The sequence below is a fragment of the Leuciscus leuciscus genome, assembly GCF_965113295.1.
Source record: "Leuciscus leuciscus genome assembly, chromosome: 1".
NCBI classification, from domain to species: Eukaryota; Metazoa; Chordata; class Actinopteri; order Cypriniformes; family Leuciscidae; genus Leuciscus; species Leuciscus leuciscus.
Window position 1 is genome coordinate 31,181,735 of NC_138725.1, and position 23,172 is coordinate 31,204,906.

The 23,172-nt window shown below is 41.6% G+C and overlaps 1 protein-coding gene across 1 annotated transcript in view; it reads left to right on the forward strand.

Annotated features, from left to right (window-relative positions):
• The window catches only part of LOC309477902 (uncharacterized protein), a 160,299-nt gene that overhangs the window by 117,700 nt on the left and 19,427 nt on the right, over positions 1 to 23,172 (forward strand). The gene's annotated exons all lie outside the window — the stretch shown is intronic.

Consider the following 23,172-nt stretch of genomic DNA (forward strand, 5'->3'; position numbering starts at 1 on the left):
ACATTACTTTCAGTTTATTGCTCGAAAGGACAAAAATATTCGCGTGAAATGCACTCTATGCCCAGGCAGCAAGTACTGGCCATCGGGACTTCCGGGAGATTCCCAGTGGGCTGACGTGCCTTTTGGGCCGACATCTCATACTTTTTTTCTTTTTCTGTTTTTTTGTCGCAAGGAATGTGCAGAGAAATAGCGTGAAAAATAGACACAGGCCCTTCAAGCAGACGCTGTAAAATGTGTCAAAATGTTTTCTGCAGCAGCAGGACCTTCATCAGCTCCCGTGGCTGATGATGAAGATAGTGAGGAGGATAAGGACAGAGATGAGAAAGTGTAGAGCAGGGGTCGGCAAGTAACTTTGGCCGCGGGCCAATATTTTTTTTAGCCAGTAGATGGCGGGCCAGCTACACGGAGTAGGCCTATGGATACAAATTAAATACTCTTATATAGGCCTATAATTGTGGAATATGATGTGTCCGTCACCGTCCGTGGATCATTCATTCAATCTTTTTTTTTATTTTTTTATTTTTATTAAAACCAAAAATAAAAAGATGAAAAACGACTTGTTTTTCCATTATTTATTTCCTGAACTGAAATGAAAAAGAAAAAAAAAACGAATAAGGACGGGTTTTCTGATTTTCTGATTGTGCTCAGATCAAAAATAGAAAAAATGTATTAGACAAATTTTAATTTTAATTTTTAATTTATGCATATATCAAGGAAATCATTTTAAACAGATCAAGTACTATTGTGGTAACAGATTACAGCCATTTTAATAAAGGTGTGAATAGCAATCATGCCTCATTCCGTACAGTCCGACTTTTGAACTTTATTCCTTTTTTTTTTATTATTATTTATTCGTGACACACACATACACACCTAAGGTTTAAGGAGGTCTGCGCGGGACTGTTTTTTTTTCCGTCCCGCTCCCACAAGGTTCTATTCAGCAACCGCTTAAAATATACTCGGTGTTACCCCCGCTTTATTTCCCGACCTGACGGGTCTACAAAATTTAGATCTCGTTTCCATAATCTCACATTCAAATGTCTCTAACGGAAAGAAGGAGATTAAGTAGCCTATAATAATTATAAATGCTATACAAAAATTGTGTTCGTGTCAATATAAATAGTAGGCTATTTTAACATTGTACTGTCAGCAGAGAAAAAAAATGCCACAGAAAAAAAGAAAGAAATATAAATAACAAATTAAATAGGACAAAGCCTATCACTCAAATTTCTAAGCAACATAAACGAAAATCATATTGCCCTACTGACGAAATGAAGTAGGCTATTTTCTGCCGAACTATTTCAAACATCCTTGCAAAAAAAAAATGTTGTTGACTGACAATGGTTTCAGTACCAAACAGCTCCTCAGAGCAGGTGTACAGGTGGTCAGAATTAAGTGCGGATACGCTGTCAAAAGATGTCGGGAGTGCGAGTGGGCTATGTCAGTCAGACCGCCCGCTCCGTCCAAAGTACACCAGAGTTCTGACCGCTACCGTCTTTTGACCCGCGAACGGACACAAAGTGGTCAAGCGTATAACTAGACGCGGCAGGCGCGAATTTGACGCGCTATTCGCGTCCGGTGTGAACGCCAGTTATACTTTAAAATGTAATCCCGCGCCGCATGATTCCCTATGGGCGTTTCACACAGTATGCGGCGGTGAAATCGCCGCGCGACTACGGCTTTTCTCAAGTAGTGGAAGAGTTTTGTGCAGCATTTAGGACTACCAAAATAATCCGGCGGGCCAGAAAATATTGCTGGCGGGCCAGTTTTGGCCCGCGGGCCGCCAGTTGCCGTTCCCTGGTGTAGAGCCTGCGGTAAGCAGAACTAACAGTTACTTTCAAAACACTTATAGGCTTTGTCATGAGTGTAGGAACCCATTACCCAGTAACGCATTATTTCCACATCTGCATAGTTGACGATTACCGTAATTTACTATACATTTAATGAGACGCGTTTGTAAACCATGTTTTCCGCCAAAATAAAAGCTCGATGCAGTTTCCGTCAAAATAAAAGATCATGTGATTATATCTCTTTCAAGTATAGAAATTAGTTCAAAACTAATTGTGAAAGTTTCCTTTATTTTTCAGTGCATTTATTTGTTTTACAATATATGTTTATTAGTGTGCTATCATTATTATGGCCAAAATGCCAGGGCCGATTTTTTTTGTCCCAGTCCAGCCCTGATTATGTGTCTACCACCGCGGACATTTGTCCTTTATCCTGTTGTTTGTGGATTTTACAGTGAGGCATATTTCTTTGTGCAGACATGAATATTGTTCTTTCATATGGTTTTACATGCCATTTTGTATAGGCTACATTTATAAACACTATGCGGACAGGCTAAGTGATGATAGGACTATGATGTTTGTCCATATCTACAGGGTAAATTAAGAAATGGGAAAGTAAAGTAATAAGTAGTGAAGTTACTTTTCAAATGCAGTAACTAGTAAAGTAATCTCATTACAATTTTCAGAAGTAACTAGTAACTAGTAACTAATTACTTTTTTTGAGTAACTACCCCAACACTGGCCATTATACTACAGGGGTAGAAATGCATGATCTGTTCAACTGAGGATGTGGGCGATTTTACCAGAGGTGGCCAGCATCATGAGAAGATGACTTGTGCTAAAAAATCATTTTTGTTAAAAAATGACTTAGGCAATTATTTTAGGAAGGTGACGATATAATCGTGAGGAAACTGACTGACCGATACCCGTTTCAAGTAGAGGGGAAACTGCTATGTGATGTTTCTCATCTGTGCCCCTCGCAAATGACTCATCAGTCCTATCAGCAGCACTTACCTCTGGGAATGTCATGCGGTGACGAGCATAAACGCCTGGCTGTAAACACTTATCACATCCTGCATAACCTGAATGGCCTTTCACCTGTTTGATAAAGGCTCTAGCAGGAGCATCACAAATGACCGAACTTACCTTCAGAAACAAGGTTTTTGAGCCTATGACAAATCACAGCTTTTAGCATCTCCCGTAACGGGATTCAAACAGAGAGAGAGGTGAGTATATTTTCTAGCACATCAACAGGCTTTCACAGCTTTTAGCGTCTTCACAGCTTTTAGCATCTCCCGTAACGGGATTCAAACAGAGAGAGAGGTGAGTATATTCTAGCACATCAACAGGCTTTCACAGCTTTTAGCGTCTTCACAGCTTTTAGCATCTCCCGTAACGGGATTCAAACAGAGAGAGAGGTGAGTATATTCTAGCACATCAACAGGCTTTCACAGCTTTTAGCGTCTTCACAGCTTTTAGCATCTCCCGTAACGGGATTCAAACAGAGAGAGGGGTGAGTATTTTACTAGAACCACCAATGCCTTCCGCTGTTCACTCCCACACATGTGCTTCACTGCAACCCACACAAGTCATCACAAGTGGATATATATATATTCAAATCTCACAACTCACAGAAAGGGTGCAGGCATGAGGTCTCGTCCGCCACTCGCTGATGTTAAGCTAGATGGAAAGCCGCTGTGAAGCGCAAATCACTCAATGCAGTTACTGGTTCTCCAAGAGAGGTTTCAATCATCACATGTTTCCATTCAGTTCACAGGGACATCAACTGTTCCATAATCCGGCCAGAGTTCAACAACTATCTCACCCAAGGTGCTGACCTCACTTTAGCTTCTCACTTTAGCTTCTCACTTTCTCCTTCAGCCCATCCTTCTCCTTGCCCGAGTTCAAATCTCTCTCTCCTCCTTCCTCTCAACTCATTCAACCCCCCCACAATAATTTAAATTCTTCCAAATATAATGGTAAGAAAAACAGTTAAAAACATAAAGAAATAAACGTACATTGTAGCCAATAAATACCCTCAGTCTTTGACGCCAATGAAATGAGCTTTAAGTGTCAATTTACAGGAGATCTGAAGACATCAGCATAATAAATTAGGTGAAAACAGGAACTATTGTCATGAAATAAAGAGTGTTTTCAGCAGATCTGTTAGTATTGATGAGCCTCAGACTATCAACACTCATTCAGGATCATCAGCAGATCATCTCACTTTATTCTGAGTTGTTGCTGTTAGAAACACATTATTTGAGTCAGGATACATGATAAAAGCCTATAAAAATGCTCTATTTAAAGACTTGATAGAGTTTGATTTTAGGAGAACTACATTCATTACAATAAAGTAATTAAATTAAAAAAACAATAAAACGTATGTACATGTGACCGGAGCGGTATTGTTTTTGGTATAACCAAATCCAGATCCTTTTATTCGTCCTAAAACCTAACCTGGATGTGCTGGGTATCCTCCTTGGACTATCTGAACTTAATGGTGTGTCTGTGCTTTCTTGCCCTGTATTCTGCCTTATATATTCCCCAGTTATTCCTTGCTTCTCTATTTCCTCTCGCTGCGAGATCTCCTATTCTCAGTCTTTTTTTGCACTGAATGTTTTTTAAATAGGTCTGCTGTTTCTTTTGAAGGAACTCTGCTCTTCGCACTGGGTCTGCATCTCTGCGCTGTCTAAAAGGGTATGGAGTGAGAATCATGCCAAAACCTCACACACACACACACATGACGTGTTTTACTCACACCCAACGATTCACAAACAAACTCAGTGTGGTTTGCAAATACAAAACATCACTCACAAACTAACCTTCAAGTACAAAACAAAATTCTTCGAGTAAAAAACAAAATTCTACAAGTACGAAAAACTGTCACGTGACTTTTGGCACTCATTTTCTGCCTTGCTGATCCACACACAAATGCCTTCAGATCCACACACATGCTAGTAAACTGTCATGTAATTCGCACTCCACAACAGCAGGTGGCGCTGTTACCGGCTTGCTTGGCGCCGCCACGGACATGGAAAGAGAAGAGAAGAAGAAGCGCTAGCGTGGGGGACGTTGAGCATGATAGCTGTGTCCCAATCTGAAGGCTGCATCCTTCGAAGGACGCACCGTGTAGCCTTCGTAGGATTTCCTAATTGTGCAACCAGGTGTTTCTGATCACTGCTCCTGGCGCCAAGCAACGGTGCGAGAGGACAGCTGCCATCCTGATAATTCATTTGATATAGCCTAATTGAGTAAACAGCTATGGAGCCAGAATTGGCTATTGTCTTTTTTATGTTTTATATATTTTACTGGAGGACATGTTGAGGATGTTTCAGCCCCGGCATTGCCAGGTCATGTATTTTCGGTTTAGCCCTGTTTGAATATAAAACCCAACTAAATATAAAAAAGTCCATTATTTCTCCCGCTCGTCATCCGCAGCTGTCACAGTTGTCAGGCGACAAGAACAATCCTCCGTAGGCTAGACCGGTCTGAGCGCTTCAGATTCGCCCTTTGTAGAGGACGCTTTAGTTAACAACAATTTGTTAATATTGTGACAATAGACCTACATTTTGTTTCTTTAATTTTCGGAACTGCATATTTCGTTAAGTATTCACGTTCAAATGTGAAGTAACCTACTGAATTAAACCACACAAAAGTATATAATGTAACAACCTTGAAAATATACAGAAATGCAGTAGTAGCATAATATAAATACAAAACTATAATAAAAACCCTGACAAGGAGTTTTTTCCCCTGCAGAATACTCTAGTTTTACTCTTGACACTTTAAGTACATTAGAGTATGCAAAATAATTTTGCTTAACTAAGGTTTTAGTAGTTTTCCCCCAATGCAGTATTAGTAGTTATTAAAAGTACTTTTTTCAGAAATGTACTCTTTGAAAAAAAGAAAAGAAAAAAAACCTCATGCAGTGACATGGGAGCCGTCGATTGAATCAGCCCTGCAAACCTGTTGGTAGACAGCTTAGTGGACAGTGTAAATATGCACTCAAACACCCTGGAGACCATCCCAGATGATGTCCCACCAGCAGGGGGCCTTACCAGGGGCAGCCTATCCCGGTCCAGCAGCTCCACCAGGGTCTCCCTGCTCAGCTCAATAAGAGTCTACATCATTTTTTTCTTATTTTATGTATTGTAAATGTTTATGTTGATTTTGAACGTATGTTGTTCATAGTTGGAAAAAGTACTTTAATGTAGCCCGTGGAACAAATGATTTTCATTTACCAATTTTATTTGAAAAAAAAAAAGTATAGAAGAATTTGTTTCATGTAGAAATGATTACTGTCATTACAAAAATAAACAATGACAGAACAACTTATTCTCTTTTATTTACACATTTAAAGTTGCATAAAAGCAATGTACAGATTTTTTCTTTCCTTTTAAAAAATAAAAGTGAAAAAAGTTAAACAAGAATAAAAAAAAACATTTTTCAATCATTCTCTCAAGAAGAGAAAACAGCCTGTCCATCCTCTCCCTACTCTCCTGTGCTCTCCTCACCTCTGCTTCCCTCTGTAGTTGGCCTTTGTCTCGCTGCCTTCGTGCTGCTTCTGGTGGTGCTGGTGCTGCCCCTGGCTCCTCCTCACCGTGGGCACCCACTGCTGAACTCGGCCTGGGTGTATCCTCAGGGATTGAGGCAATGACGACAGGGGGGTTGGTGCAATGCCTCTGTCCCAACACCTCATCCATGAGGACAAACCAGGGCCAAGTTTCAGCAGTGGGTTTCCCACTTACACCCTCATCTGTCCCAGGACACTTGCAATCCTAAGGGCAGAGCAAATGAACCATGGCTTGTTAACAACAACAGGACAATACATTTCAGCAAAGACGTGTGTATTAACTTTCTTTCTTTGTATTTTTTTTTAATCCTGAATTGCTCTAAAAAAGCTTAACACAGAGGAGCAATCTTAAGTGCATTGTTAACACTGCAAAATATGACACATCAATACATGCATACAAAATACTTAAGAAATCATATTTCTATATACTCAAATTTGGTTAAAACCACATAGCTTTCATGACAGCACTACAAAAACACATAAAAGTGAAACCCCATTCCCTTATCAACTGCTTTCCTATTGTTGTGGGCTTTATAGGGTGAAAAAAAAAGTTATTTGAATACTATGAATTTGCAGTTTGTAATTAACAAAGTCTCCTCAAAGTACACCTCCACGTTTTCCCTATTTAAATACAGTTACTCGCGTAGTGTAACTCGACCTAGGACGGTGACAAAAAACAAAACGTTGCGCTTTTCTAAGCGTTAAAAATGGATAACTATATTGTATGGCGGAATACCATAGCAAGTGCTTGGAAGCACTTCGACTTGGCGCAGTAATATCTTCACTCGTGAAAAATCCTCTCACCGGCCCCCGCTCCCTCTAGTGAAGATATTACTTCCTGGTTGGCTGCAATAAGAAGAAAGGACCTTACTTTCGATCTCACCCCCCAGTCAATGAGAGTGTCTTCTCTGCATTTTCACTCGGGTACGTTCTCTAAAAAATGTCTTTATAGTCGGGGAGCCAAAGTCTCAAAAATGGGTTGAACCTGACATGGTCTGCCATACTTTTTATTTGTGTTTTTTCTGTTAACTTTGACCCTAAGAACCAATAATTGAAGGGTCTGCTCTGCCGGAAATATCGCGCAAAAAAAATTGTGGCCATTTTAGTGTATGCACCCTTTATTTTTTATCAGAAAAATGTGAAAAATTATTTTTTTTCCTCAAATCCTCAGTGGGTTTGGTAGACTGTCAATAAATGCATTCCAGATACACAGAACACATGTGCTGACAACATCCACTGAAAAAATAAATCTTAAAACACATTTCTACATGATTTTGTATCAATTTAATGCAAAAAATTAGGCGTTTTCTCACTTTTTTCCAATATTTTCATTTTTACTTCATTGGCAATCAACTATTCCCCCATGTTATGACATCAGTCAATATGTCATTCTTTTCACCAAACAGTATACTCATTCCACAGAAAAAAATCATAAAAATCCAACCAAAATCAATGGATCTGTGATGATTTCACTAATAGTTGATCAGCAGGCTCAGAACCTCAACAGAATTGTAGGCTACTCTCAAAATTCCGAAAGACATCTAGTCCATGAGCCAGGGGGGTTGATCGGTATCATCGGGGGGAAAAATGCTATCATTGTTTTTTGGCAAGGTATACACCCCTAGTATTAGAAAAATCATGATAGCAGTGCAGGGGTGGTAGCGAAGTCACTTTTTTGAGCTCATGAAGTTACTAACCCCCTAAGATAAATTCCGTTTTTGAAATCTGGTGTATATCTGGTTTAGGCTCATGCTAGGGATATTGTCAATATTCTATAATATGGTGCTTGGTATCGTTGGAAAGGGGACCTTTTAGGCTTTCATTTAAGCCCAGTACTGAATCTGTCTGACAAACTCAGAGGTCACATGACTTCTTTAAACCAGAAATAACACACATTTTTTTCACAATTTCCGCCTAAACTGTATGCTTTCTTTTATCCCTGTGGCATGAAAGAACACCACGGACACAAAACTCAACAACTTCAATACTCAAGGCACTCTGATGACTCAGAAAATGTATAATATACCCAGACTATTTATTTGTGAGAGCCTTAAATTAGACTTGTGCATCCAGCACAAGTCTTCAAAATAGAATAGAGCCAAATAGAATGGTCAAATAGAATACCCTATTAGTCCAGGGCCAAATGGCCTATTTATTCATGTACAGTTGTAATAAAAAGTAATTGTTTCAATAGTGTTGTCAACATAACACTTGTAATTGGTTTAACAAAATGTTTCTATCATGTATTTTGATATTCACCCACTTTCAGTTAGAATGTCAGGAAGTAGCTCATGCACAATGGATTTTGTTGATGGATTTTGACAGTTTGACGAGGAGAAAAGATTGTTGGTTCAGTTGACTGGTTATAACAACACTACCAACTATGCCATCTTCAATCAACTTCCATTGAGTTCCAGGGGTATTAAATGTAAGTACAAAATACTTTTTCTCTTGTGCTTGTGAATTGGTGGGGAATAGTAGCAGTAGCTAATGTAAGCTTGGTGTTTTTTCACACTTAGTATACTTCTTTTAAAATTAAAATAAGAAAGTATACTTTCAGTCTACATTTTATGTACTTCTCAGAAATATACTTAAAATTACACTTCAGTGTACTTGATTTATACTGAGAGAAAAGTCCAGGGCCCGTATTCATAAAGATTCTAAGAATCCTCTCAGAAAACTCTTAATTTAGCTTAAACTTTTACATAGGAGTCTTAGCTTAAGAGCGATTCGGGGCCGATCTGAGAGCAACTCTGAGCAAGGAAAAGACAAAAACTTTCTTCTTAGTGAGGAGGCGGGGCTGACACCGTTGCTATGTATGACACAATCTTTTGAAGACTGTGATTGGCTGGTTGTCCAAGAAGGAAAAAAATAGTTATTTTAAGTATAGGGTCTATTCTTAGCCTTCACTTTGAAATTACATGCGACTGTGTACATTACACACTGCTGCATTGTTGACCAATGGGGGTGCTTCGCGCCCATCTGCGCAGCGTCCCGCCGAAATAGGCGTGGCCTAGGGCTATAAATATAGCGTCGAGAGGCTGGTTCACTGGTTTTCATCGCCAGAGCGAACCAGAGCGAACTGCAGGCACGGCAAGGATACGCAGGACTCGTTCCCTCTCTAGAGAGAACCGAGGTTACGTTAGTAACCGAGTACGTTCTCTTACGAGAGGTTCTCTCGTACTGTGTAAGAACTTACGCTTGGGGAACACAATGTAAAACGCCGTGCGTGCTTGAGATCCAATACCAAAGTCCCAAGGGCATGTGCCCGGGGCCCATATGGTACATGATCATCAGGGACTCACAGAGAGTCCAGGAAGAGAGGCTAAAGCATCATTCCTGAATAGGGAGCATCCCACCAGGGAGCATATAATAATAGTGTTCCACGCAGTCAGGGCAAGTTATTGGCCTGATCTGATGAAAAATACGGGTCTTACAGTTGCCCTCAGGGCTGTATGATCGATCCGTGAGCATTGCTCGAACAGTTTCCAGCATCTGAGCCGACCTCGGGGCAGATAGTACTGGCTTATTAGACCGACAACAGCTTAGCTTGCAAAGTGGGAACTTCCAGGTTATAAAACCTGATAAATGTAGACGGGGAGGCCCAGCCTGCCGCCATACAGATATCATGTAGGGAAATCCCACTGGACCAAGCCCACAAAGAGGCCATGCCTCTTGTGGAGTGCGCTCTGACACCTAATGGGCACTGTAGGCCCTTAGAGGTGTATGCCAGCGCTATGGCATCCACTATCCATCTGGATAGGGTCTGTTTCGTTACAGCTAGCCCCTTAGAGCGTCCGTAGAACGAAACGAATAACTGCTCTGTCTGTCTGAATACAGACGAGCGAGACACATAGGCTCTTAATGCCCTGACAGGGCAGAGCAAAGCGGCGTCCTTCTCTTCCTCAGGGACCGGTAAGGCCGACAGGGAAATGACCTGGGACCTGAACGGTGTGTTGAGGGATTTAGGAACATACCCGTGTCTCGGTTTGAGCCTGATAATTGAGTCATTTGGCCCAAACTCCATACATGTCGCGCTTACTGAAAGCGCTTGTAAGTCTCCCACACGCTTAACTGAAGCGAGAACCAAGAGAAACGCTGTCTTGAAGGACAAGTGTTTGATATCCACAGATTGGATTGGCTCAAATGGGGCACCTTTCATGGCCTCCAAGACCGTGGAAAGGTCCCATATGGGAACTGAAGGGGGTCTGGGAGGGTTTAACCTCTTCGCTCCTCTTAGGAAGCGAATGACCAGATCGTTCTTCCCTAGTGACTGGCTTAGCGTTGGCTTAACAAACGCTGCTATAGCCGCCACATAGACCTTGAGCGTGGAAGGGGTTCTGCCCTTTTCCAGAAGCTCTTGTAGGAAGGAAAGAACGTTCGTCACCCCACAGTCCTGGGGTGACACGCCACGTGCTGTGCACCAGCTAGAAAACACAGACCATTTTGAGGAATAGAGCCGTCTCGTAGAGGGAGCTCTAGCCTGCGTGATCGTGTTTAGTACTCCCGAAGGGAGGTGAGCGGGTACCCATTGATGGCCCATACATGTAGGGCCCAAAGCTCCGGGCGAGGATGCCAAATCGAGCCCTTGGCCTGGGTGAGGAGGTCTCTCCTCAGTGGTATCGGCCATGGAGCAGAGCTCGCTAGTTGCATCAGAACTGGGAACCAGACCTGGTTTTTCCAGAACGGAGCTACTAGTAGCACCGAGCATCCACTTTCCCTGATCCGCTCTATTACCTGAGGTATGAGCGTAATGGGGGGAAAGGCATAGAGCGGGCAGCGAGGCCATACGTGGGCCAGCGCGTTCGTGCTCTTGGAGAAGTATATCGGGCAGTGAGCGTTTTCTTGAGACGCAAACAGGTCTACTTTCGCTTTGCCGAACTCCTTCCACAGTAATTGGACTGTCTGTGGGTGTAGGGACCATTCTCCTGCCGGAACGTTGTTCCTGGACAGTCTGTCTGGTCCCAAACTTAAGTGGCCGGGCACATGAACTGCTCTCAGTGAGCGCAAGTTGTGCTGGGCCCAAACCAGGAGGTGTTCCGTCAGCCTGTGAAGGATTCGGGACCTGAGGCCTCCCTGGTGATTTATAAAGGCCACCACCGCCATGTTGTCCGAACGGACTAGAACGTGGTGTCCTACTATCTGGGGATAGAAGCGCGTGAGCGCATTGTCGACTGCCATCATTTCCAAGCAGTTGATGTGTAGGAGCTTTTCTCGTTCTGACCATAGGCCAAAGAACGGTCTGCCCTCGAGCAGCGCTCCCCATCCCGAGGTGGAGGCGTCCGTGGACACCACCTTCACACTCGAGGAAGTCCCCAGGCTTACTCCTGACCGGTACCAGTCGGTCGCCGTCCAAGGTTTCAGAGCTGAAATGCATTTCTGATCGACCTTGAGGCGAAAAAGACCGGAAGTCCACGCTCGGCGCGGTACACGCGCTTGCAGCCAGAAGGAGCCCCAGCTGAAGTACTGGTGATGCTGCGGCCATGAGACCCAGCATCCTTTGAAACTGCTTGAGCGGGACTACAGCGCCGCGGCGGAAGCTTTCCGTCATGCGCTGAACGGCCAGTGCGCGTCGTGGCGATAACTGAGCTGTCATTGACAGCGAGTTCAGATCTGTGCCCAGAAAGGATATTTCCTGACTGGGAGACAGAGAGCTCTTCGCCCAATTGACTGTGAGACCTAATTTCTCGAGGTGCTCGAGCAAAATGGTCATGTGTTCCATAAGCTCTGTACGAGACTGAGCCAGAACTAGCCAATCGTCCAAGTAGTTCAAAACTCGCATCCCCCGAATTTTCAGGGGAGCGAGGGCCGCGTCCATGCACTTCGTGAATGTACGGGGTGCTAAAGACAGGCCGAACGGTAGGACTGTATACTGATATGCCTGGCCCTCGAAGGCGAATCTCAAAAATCGCCTGTGACGAGACGCTATTTGTATCTGGAAATACGCGTCTTTCAGATCTATCGACGCAAACCAGTCCCCCTGGCGAACTTGCGAGAGGATATGTCTGGTCGTGATCATTCTGAACGGGCGCTTTGAAAGCGCTTTGTTCAGCCGTCTTAGATCTAAGATGGGTCTGAGACCCCCGTCTTTCTTTGGCACCAGGAAATATCTGCTGTACAGGCCCCCTTCGCTCTGAGCTAGAGATAGGGTTTCTATAGCCCCTTTGCTCAGTAGTTTCGCTATTTCGGCTCGAAGTAGATGAGCTACTTCCGTTTTCACCGTAGTTTCGACTCGCGCCTCGCAGCGGCGAGGGCGTCGAGCAAACTGTAGCGAATAGCCTCTTTTTATAATGTTCAGCACCCATTCTGACACCCCGGGAAGCTGTGCCCATGCAGTCGCATGAATAGCTAGGGGTTGAATGAAGTCTGTGCTCTGGCCGTGACAGTGTGGCGGCTGAAGAGCTTTTGTGTGCTGAAACATAGAAGCCGTGTTTGCGGCAGACGAGGCGGGGGGCGCGCTGATGACAGCGGGCAGCCTGCCCGCGCTCAACTCTGTTACAGCGGGTAGCTGAGAGGAGGCGAGTGGGCGAGACCCTTTGGGGTTTGACATGTCTGTGAGTGCATGAGGGCGCGCTACAGCGGGCACATGGGAAGCACTGAACACAACCTGGGTCTGTGACCGTGTGTGTGTAGGTTTCGTTTTCACAGAAACCGGGAGACATGCAGTGTGCAGTGTATGTGGGCACTGGGCTGTGGGCACATTCACTACATTTAACGCGCAGTCGATTTTATGAGCGCGAGCTCTGTGTGAAGAGCTGTGTTTGTGTGTAGGAATGAGCACGTTACAGTGGGCATTTTTTCTACACTTATAACACCTGCGAGCTGGTAGTTTTAGTGGAAGTCTGGCCGCAGCGGGACTTGAACACCGTCGTTTTCCTAGAAGGGCTAGGACGACTTCGAGGCCTCGGGCTTGATGTCAATCTTTGGCCGGGGACCATGTTGAGGGCGGCGGGCAGCAGAGCGAGAGCGCGGTCTCGAGCTTCTGGCCTGCTTCCTCTGTGAGGCGGCGGCGGGCGGTGGCTGCGGCTGTGAGCTTCGAGCAGACGGCTGTTTAGAGCGACCTGTCGCGGAGCTAGCACGCTTAGGCAGGAAATGTTTCATGGCCTGCGATGTCTTCTGTACCTCAGCGAATCTGTCCGCAAAATCTTTGACGGACGATCCAAAGAGCCCAGCAGATGAGACGGGAGCGTCGAGGAACGCGGCACGCTCCGAGTCCGGCATCTCAGACAGTGTTAGCCACAAATGTCTCTCAGCAACGGTGAGAGAGGCCATAATTCGCCCCACGGCGTGTGCAGCGGATTTTGTAGCGCAAAGAGCAAGGTCTGTGGCGCTCCTTAAATCCGTGACAGCCATCCAGTCGGTTGCGTGCTGGCTCTATAGGCGTCGACCACTCGAGGCCGAGGCTCTCAATGCTGGCCCGTTTCCCAGACGTTTCGCGAGCAGGAGGTGCGAGATCAACAGAGCTCGGATAATCCTCACTGTCTGACGCTAGGATAGAGCAGCTGTCCTCCTCTGCTATTTCCACATCATCAGACTCATCCGCGACGGAAACGGCGGCAGAAAGCGGCCGTTGTCCGGGGGTGATAGACTCGAGTGAAGCGGGCGGTGAAGCTGGCGGGCGAACCGGCGAGCTTGCCTCGGTGGGAGGAGGTTCAGGGCCTCGCTGAGCGCGGCGCTTCTTACGGTGCGGCAGCGCAACGGGCAGGGGTGCAGACTCGTGAAAGTGTGCCATGCGAGTCCGCAGAGTCGCCATTGACATCAGCTCGCAATGAGGGCATCCGCCGTCGGCGAGCGCGAGAGCTGCATGATCTTCTCCCAGGCAGGAAACGCAGATAACATGGCGGTCCCCGTCGCTGAGAGGGGCTCTGCACGAGCCACAGAGAGTGCGAGACATCTTAAAAAAGACGCTCAGCTCTTTTAGAGAGAAAGGGTGTGTGATTCGCGGGGCGAAAACACACTGCAGTAAAGGATATAGTGCACCGGATAGCGCAGCAGGAATGTCGGCAGAAGGCGGCTCGGCCAGCGGCTTCGATGCAGACTCGTCCCGCTGAAAGGCTTCTTCAGACGGCGCGGCTTCTCTCAGGATCCAGCGATGCGTGAGCTCCGCTTGAAGAGATGAAAATCAGTGAACCAGCCTCTCGACGCTATATTTATAGCCCTAGGCCACGCCTATTTCGGCGGGACGCTGCGCAGATGGGCGCGAAGCACCCCCATTGGTCAGCGTCAACAGGGCCTCTCTCGATAGGCTGCTGCAGTTGCCGCAGAGCAGCCAATAGGCGCGCAAAGCTGCCTCGCCTATGTCTGCATGCTGCTGCAACGCGTTTTGCATTATATAAAAATTAAAGGATAATTTTTGGCTTCAATATCTCACGTAAAGAGACTTTCCCCCGAGCGTAAGTTCTTACGCAGTACGAGAGAACCTCTCGTAAGAGAACTAGTAGTTTACTGAGAGTACACATCAGTGTGTACTTTCATAAACTAAAAAATTTACTACTTGTATTAAAATAGTTCACTTGTAGTACAGATGCATTACAAATGAGAAACCTAGTTGTGTACTTAGTTTACTACTAAAAATACTAAAAGTGGGCCAATTTAGTCCCAAGCAGTATTGAAATAGTACATAATTTTACTACAACTACACATTGATATTAGTATACTTACTACATAAAGTATACTTAAAAATATACTTGAAAATTACTTTAGTATACTTCATAAAATGAACATGAAGACATGCACTTTTTTTTTTTTAAAGACATGCACTTTTATGATGAAGAGATGCACTTTTATGATGATAGATGCTCTTTTATAATGGATAGATGCACTTTTATGATGGATAGATGCACTTTTATAATGGATAGATGGACTTTTTTGATAGAGAGATGGACTTTTATAATGGATAGATGCACTTTTATGATGGATAGATGCACTTTTATAAGGATAGATGCACTTTTATAATGGATAGATGCACTTAATGGATAGATGGACTTTTTTGATGGAGAGATGGACTTTTATAATGGATAGAAGAACTTTTATAATGGATAGATGCACTTTTATAATGGATAGATACACTTTTATGATGGATAGATGCACTTTTATAATGGATAGATGCACTTTTATGATGGATAGATGCACTTTTATAATGGATAGATGGACTTTTTTGATGGAGAGATGGACTTTTATAATGGATAGATACACTTTTATGATGATAGATGCACTTTTATAATAGATAGATGCACTTTTATAATGGATAGATGCACTTTTATAATGGATAGATGCACTTTTATAATGGATAGATGGACTTTTTTGATGGAGAGATGGACTTTTTTGATGGAGAGATGGACTTTTATAATGGATAGATGCACTTTTATAATGGATAGATGCACTTTTATGATGGATAGATGAACTTTTATGATGGATATATGCACTTTTATAATGGATAGATGGACTTTTTTGATGGAGAGATGGACTTTTATAATGGATAGATGCACTTTTATAATGGATAGATGCACTTTTATAATGGATAGATGCACTTTTATAATGGATAGATGCACTTTTATAATGAATAGATACACTTTTATGATGGATAGATGCACTTTTATGATGGATAAATGCACTTTTGTAATGGATAGATGCACTTTTATAATGGATAGATGGACTTTTTTGATGGAGAGATCAAAATAGATAGTTGTTGTCTTTGGAGCTCTATCGATTTGATTTATAATTATTTATAATAGATACACGTTGTTGTCTTTGGAGCTTTGGAGATTTATAATTCTTGATTTTCTCTTTAAACTCACTTACAACAAACATTTTCCACTTGTCCTCACTGAGAATCACTACTGCTCAAACCTCATAGTTACAACGCGGACTGTGAGCAGACGCGTCTCAAGCCTTTTAGTGATCCAACGCTGGATACTCATATAGGTTACGTCCGTGGATCACGGCTGAACGCGTCTTCTCCACACTCACTTACAAACATTTTTTCGCCTATCGTGCGTCTACTCTACACCCGTACCACTAAAAAGACGGATTATATCCAAGAGTTTAGTCATAAATTAGTATTAATACTGATAGCATCACTGGTAGCGTCGTTGCTAACTTACTGTCCATCTGTTAAAATGGCGAACATATCAGATGTAAGTAGTCTACCTTTTGGTGCAGTTGAGGACACATTCGAGCTGCACGCACTGCAGTCTGAGCTGGAAGCTGTAGAGAAGCAGATCCACGACCTTTTAGTGAGACAAACCGAGCTAAGAGACCGGCGGTTAGCTCTTGAAACATCACGCGCCGATGCAAACAAATCAGTGATTAACATTACTAACCCGCTGACTCCGACCTCGTCTACTCCGTGCGTTACTCAGCATTGGTCCCGAGCGCCGAGGTCGCGATCAGCCATGGTCTCGTTCACTCCGGCTCCAACACGCCACCACAAAGCCTGGATGGTTCCGCAGCGGAAGACGCGAGTCAGGGCTAGACCAAGACTCTCTCCGCCCCTCCCGGTTTTCGAGTTATCCACACAAAACCGCTTCTCCCCTCTCCGCGAAACAGAACGCGATGCTATGATCATCGGTGATTCCATCGTTCGACACGTACACGTTACGTTAGGTAAAAGTAAGGTGCACAGTCACTGCTTTCCTGGTGCTCGTGTTTCTGAAATCGCTGCTCGCGTTCCCGAGATTCTGAACGGTGACGAGCGCGTCGGAACTGTGAGAGAGAGAATAGAGGGCACCTTCCATCAAAAAAACTGACAGTTTTATTGCTTTATGGCCCTCAAAGCCCCGCCCCCTTTGACCGTGGGAATTTCCCACGCTAGCTCCTCCCACTTATGGGCTGTACAGTACACCGTGGGAATTTCCCACGCTAGCTCCTCCCACTTATGGGCTGTACAGTACACCGTGGGAAAATCGGATTTGTGTCACGCCTCCTTAGGGGTTGAACATTTGAAGCGTGGGAAAATTTCGCACGCTCAGTAGTTCTAAACAGTGTAAATTAAAACTTTTTAAAAAATGTACAATAAAGACATAGCCAGAGTGTGAGATCAGTGTTTTTATTAAAGAAGACAGATGTACATTCATCACTTTCAAAACATCAATGAAATAAGTTAAAATTGCATTTTTCTCTAAAAGAGATATTAAAAAATGAGTTAGTGTTATTTAAAGATGTTAAAACATTAAAACAAGTTAAGAGTTTTTTTAATTTACAGAAAAGATTGATTTGTAAGCATTTAACTTTCAGACAGTATTTGTAAAACTTTTACATAAAACACAAACTAGTTTAAAAAGTGTTACGTTTTTACATACCCAGTTGTTAAAGACTCGGAGTTTAAAGATATATAAGTGGTTCGTTGTAGTGGAGCAAAGTGTAGAGCGTCCATTCAGTCCACAGGTCAGACAGAAATAAAGCAGTCTGAGGCCTACAGAGAGACACACACAAACCCCGCCCCTAGCCCCGCCCCAACAGATGTCACCGTGGGAAATTCCCACACCCCCTTCAAGCTCCCAAATAGAAAACACGTCCGGTCAGCTCAGTAGCCAGACTTAAATGACCAAAGAAAACCGATGCAACGGCCCGAAGAGACCACACCCCCTAACACGCCCCTCTCAAAGCTCATAGGTTGTGTAAAATTAAGACACACCTCTCAGATGTCATTGGATGATACAAATGACATCACTCACGGGAATCCCCCTCCCACAGCATCACAGTCACATGAGCTGTTTAAAAAGGAGCGCAAACATGACAAGAGCTACTTGTGGTTTTATTCAAGTAGAACACTATGGCTACGTCAGACCCCAAAACTCCTGAAACATTGATGAAGCTATGGAGGATTCGACCTTAGCGCCGCGAAAAAAAAAACATAGTTACCAGGACCCGTTTAACGCGATTTCTCCACGAGCCGGTGGAGCGCAAGTGAAATACTTTTCTGGAGGACGTGCGTGCGAAGTCAGATTGGTTAATGGATAACGAGCGATTCACAACGAATACAACAGAGGATCCCAATTTGTTTTTTTACGGAAAGGGATTGGATTTTATTTTATACAGGAGAATGGAGAGATTTGAAAGATGATGGGAGTGAACCGGTTTTCATAGCAGAGTGGGCTGGATTAACCACGGTTGCAAGATACCGACTTCTCACGGATTATATATATATATAAAAAACACCCAGAGGATTACGTTTATATACTTTTTGGAATGGATGTACCCAAATGTTCGTAGCCTATTTCTGAGGATGAGCATTTAAAATAGCCTACTACGATTTAAAATTCATGTTTCAATGGAATGTTTTACATGTGTTGGAACAGATTTTTTCTAAAATCACGTAGCTTTTTTTAAAATGGAGCGACGCATTTGGATCTGTTGATGGATACGCACCAATAGGATTACCGGCTGCAACGAATGGATACCCACAGAAAAGCATCGATTGGCTGAATACATTTTGTGATTATTTAATCCTTTCTATGTAAAGTATTTTGAATTGCCAGTGTATAAAATGTGCTATATTAATAAACATGCTATGCCTTGCTTCGCCTATGTCATAGGAGAAATTATATTTAACTCACACTCACACAAACACCGACCCCCACTCCTCCCCACTTTTGGACTGAGCCCTCCAACGTGGGAAAATTCCCACGGTCCACATTTAAAGGTGTACTTTTCACAATCACATACAAAAAAAGACATTAATACAATGTTTATCATTAAAATACAAAGGGTGGTAAACACACATTTTAAAAATAATATATAAATTTAAAATACACATGTCGTTAGCGTTCATACATTTTTAATTAAAGAAAAGTTTTGCTTTCCATATGTAAAACTTTTTAAAAACACGGCATAAAGTTAAAATGCAATGGTTTAGTATTCGTACATTTTACAACGTTATCTGAAAATAGTTAGAATGTGGTCGTTCACATACAGATAAAAAAATAAAAAAAAAACATTCAAAACAACGTCAACTAAAATACAATATGCTACTAAAGTTTAGTTTTAAGTTCCGTATGATACTACATCACTCATCGCCGGTAGAAACATGATTGAGTAGCCTATAGATCATGTGTGAAGCAGAGTCTCCGCCCACCTAACGCTAGATTTATTTATAATTACACTAGTAAATAACATTTATAAAAAATAATAGTTGTTTAAAAAAATAAAAAACTCATGTTTCAGTTAATTTTGGACTTTTGGTGAAGTTAACAAATATTCACTACTGATTTATTCACTCTTCGATAGGATAATCCACATCTCCCAATGGAGAAATCTGATCATTGTTTGAGAATGCGTTTTGGAGTAAAAAAATAATAAATCTGTTCAAAACTATGTGATTTAAACTGTAAAACCGTGAAACGTAAGTGGCAGGCAAACAGTTTTCTTTTCACAGACATGTAACACTTTCACATATAACTTTTTAAAATGATACAGACCTTTAAAATACAAAGGTGTAGTATTTAAAACGTTAGGCCTATCAGAAAAATGTAAAACAAGTTAGAATGTTTCCTTCACCTACAGATTTTAAAACCTGTAAAAAAAAATATTATAGAATGTCTGTTATAGAATGTCTTTCACGAACGACTTTTAAAGATACCAGAAAAATGGTAAATTATGTTTTTTAAACAATGTTTCAAACGTGAGCAACATATCAAACATATCAAACTACAACAGTTAAAAAATACATCAAACAAATAGATTATAAGCAAAACTTTTTAACATAAACTTTTGTTTAGTTTTTAGCTAACAATATCTCTTACGCTGTCCCGCAAAGCACATGAATGAGAAATAGAGTCTCCGCCCACCTAAAACTCCGCAACGTATGAGAATACACATGCGCAGCGCTAGCCTATAGCTACAGATTTAAATCTTGGTAAAAAAGACTTATCAAAACAACGTTCAAAATGTTTACATTTTTTATTTAGGCTAATTTAGTTATTAATTCACTATTAGATATTTCTAGCCTAATATTTTCAAGCATCTGTCCACACACACACACACACACACACACACACACACACACACACACACACATACATACGGATGAACGTCTTAACTTTTACGACATCATAGAGAGAGAGAGAGCATAACTTTGTACCATGCTGTGTTATGCCTAACGAGAAATTATCTCTTCTGAACTCTGAATGGCATTGTGAGCTTTGGGTGATACTGTAAACTTTTGGTTTTCTTTACAAGAAATTGATGAAAGCTATTTTTAGAGTCGACATGAAATCAAAATTTATCCTATTTACTTTGTTAGCGCATATTACTAGTCTTGTGGTGAAAAATTAATCCGTGCAAGTTAATACACAGGAAAAATGGTTGGTCATGGTAATCTTTAATCAAAGTCTGAAAAGCAACTTCCGGTCTGGAAATGGCGTTTCTTTTCTGATGACGTCAGTTTGACGGCTTAACCACTCCTTAAACCGTCTGCTATGAGCAGAGATGGACAGGAGGAGTCTGTTCAATATTCCCCTTCACTTGGAAATACGTCACAACAGTGGAGAAAAGTCGTTTTGCAACTTCCGGTTCACGGGGACTTTAAAAAACATTAATACAACTCTTTGCTTTACAAAAACTGTTTATTACACTAAAACAAGACACAAAATAGGATATTTCATTTACCCCTACAGTAGTCATAATAGTTATTTCTTTATTTTTATTCTGTATTTTTACAGACCTAAAACCATGAGGCTTCAAAGTATGGATTGGAAGTAAATTACCAAAGACACAAACGATTTTGAACATTTATACATTTGTGTGTTGCAAAAGCAGAAGTCTATCTTCTTTATATAAAGAATCACCTTTATTTATGCTTTAATTTCTTTAAAACAATCTGGTGACCTGCATTATTTCTGTGATTACATGATTAGTAATATTGCGAGAGGTTTCCTCACACGTATAAAAACTCTTTAGATGTCTTTGTGACAAACACAACATCTTCACTTAAAAGACTTTTTTTAAATGTATGGCCGATCCTTTTTCTTCTGACAAACTTACATTTCATATTAATTACCTGAGGCGTTTAACAACCACATATAGGGAATGCATGTTAATTAAATGTTCGAGAAAGCTTATATTGGTGTAATCTCTGAGAGGTCTCACCCCCAGATGCAAAACTATGCGTTGGGATAATCCAGACATAGCTTTACTAAAAGAAAATATTATGGAAGTCATTTTCAAACTGTGCGTAGGCTATGCTTCAACATGTAATTATACAATATTTTATATATTAATATCATGGTTCCATGTTGTTTGTTTGTTTGTTTGTCTGTTTGTTATTAACTAATACCTTTATCTTTTAACTAACACTTCAACATCCAGAACAAAATTAAAGAGATGTATGAGCTAAGGATGTTCTCTGACCCCAAATAAACGGATAATGGAATGTTCACAATCTACAATATACAGTTAGATATTCTCCTACTTAGTATGTGTAATAGTTGTGCTTAATTCTTTGGGTGTATTTTTACACACCCTATGGACTAACTTTAAAACATAATCTTTATACACGAATCACACATGTCCTTATAATCCATGTAAGATTCAAAAGACCAAATCACTAAGAAAAGAGCCGTTTATAATAAATACACAAAAGTTTTCCAAATGATGGATTTATTACTCCGCTAGATTTAGTCATCTTGTTCAGATAGCACAACGCTGTTTCACATGTTGTATGTTGGACTGTATGTGTTTTAGGTGAAGACGTTTCTTTGAGAGCTGAAATAAATGACAATTAAGAATTTAAGTGATAGTCTTTCTGTCTGACTAAATTGATACTTCATTTAGTGCAACTTTCCCTCTATCTACGAATTACACAAAGTGCATGCTGTTTTACACTTAAACTATTACAACAGAATCACATCTAACTATTGCACTGAGAGAGGCATATTCATCCAAGCTCGAGGCTGTTAAACTTCCACACTTTGGTAAAACCTAAATTCTAGAGGTCAATTGGGTTAAAAGTAAATGCATCATCATGAGCCATTTTAAAACAAATACAGAAAAGCCACTATAGTGACCAGTTTTAGCGTGTGAATTGACATTTTACATATTACGCTGTTTACATCTTGTTTTTTGTACAGTTTTTGTTCATATAGGAATGTATGAAAAACATGAACAAATATTGCATAAAGATAATTAAATGACGGTCCTTCAAGTATGAGAGTGTTTAAGACTAAACAAATCATATTTATTTTAGAACATCTTTCTGCTATGTCTACGAAACATTGACGTGAAAGATGAGTATTACACTTCAAACTCGTCTAACTATTACACTTATTTTTTTATTATTACACGGTTATTTTGTGTGTGTCACTAAACAACATGGTTAAGCTAATGAATTACAGTTGATGCGTGGTATTTTTACGTGAAAGGAGGGAAAGGAATATTTAACATGTAAAAATAAAAATATTTTAACCTATCGTCAATTTCAATTGTTAGATAAATCATCTAACAATCAACAGTTATATGTGAAACAATTAGAGTTGGTTAGAATTAGTCGCATTAGAGCAGGATTCTTGAACATTGTTATTGTACCGCATGTTTAACAGCGCTATTGTTCTCGGCCTCATCAAAGTTCACACAGTTTTCACCGGAGCATACCGATTCTGAAACATTTCTTCTGAAACACCCTGTTTTGAAATTGTTTAACAATTTTTAACATCACTAGCGTAACACTTATCGTATTGTCGGGTGTGATTGTAATGATTGTAATGTTTTGTATGGCGTTTTCTTTACACTTTCCCCCCGGATATCCCACGGTTTCCTACAGTTAGTTGTAATGTTAGTGAACTCTAGGTCTTCTCTTTGTTCATATAGGACAGT